The sequence below is a fragment of the Alexandromys fortis genome, unplaced genomic scaffold (genome assembly GCF_014885135.2).
Source record: "Alexandromys fortis isolate MF-2015 unplaced genomic scaffold, M_Fortis_MF-2015_v1.1 scaffold_25, whole genome shotgun sequence".
Lineage (NCBI taxonomy): Eukaryota > Metazoa > Chordata > Mammalia > Rodentia > Cricetidae > Alexandromys > Alexandromys fortis.
The window spans coordinates 7,614,185-7,614,940 of NW_026067904.1; the positions used below are offsets into that span (position 1 = coordinate 7,614,185).

Consider the following 756-nt stretch of genomic DNA (forward strand, 5'->3'; position numbering starts at 1 on the left):
ATATATACACATACATACATATACATATATATCAGATAAAATACTTTATTTTAATTTACCCTAGAGAAGAATTTGGTATTGTATTGAAGAGTCTAAAATATTTGAATATGTCTTGTTACCAGGTAGAGTTTATGATCTTCTAAGCATCAAATCACGCATTAGAATTGGGATAAACAGTGTGGGAAGTGGAGTCGGCTGGAAGCATGGACTATGCCTTATGGGATTTTATATTCAGACAGAGGATTGAAAATTATATCCAAAACACCCCCAAGGCAAGCTAAAGTACTGTAACAATACATAGTCTTTCAAGTAGCATCCACACTGTGCACTGACAGTTTAATCTTCCACAAGCATAGCTTTTATCATCTTTCTGCCTCTAGACAACTTTTTCAGCCACATTTCTTCTCACATTAAGTCCAAACTCTTCTGCTGCTTTACAGGAGGCCTTGCCTAGGGTATCACCTGATTTATCCAAATTCATGAGCTTCTTTTTCTCCAGCACGCAAGAATTTCTCTGTACCTGGTCCTGTTGGCTTTCCCAGATCATTCGTTAGGAAGCAGAGTTCCTGTACTAATCCACCTCAGGAATGCTCCCCACAACTCAGTATGTATTTGTTAGCATTGTATCTGTCTTTGTCCTGGAAGCCAAAATGTGGTGGTGCAGACCATATTGTTCTTTAACTTACCCGAATACCAGGATGGTGTCTCTATCTTTTAAATATGTAGTTTTGAAATGTGAAAATTTTCCCTCATCAT

General features: G+C 37.6%; 1 pseudogene; it reads right to left on the reverse strand.

The window, feature by feature from the left end:
• Nucleotides 1–547, reverse strand: part of LOC126497055 (cytosol aminopeptidase-like) — a 13,798-nt pseudogene extending 13,251 nt beyond the window's left edge.
• Nucleotides 548–756: the final 209 nt, after the last annotated feature.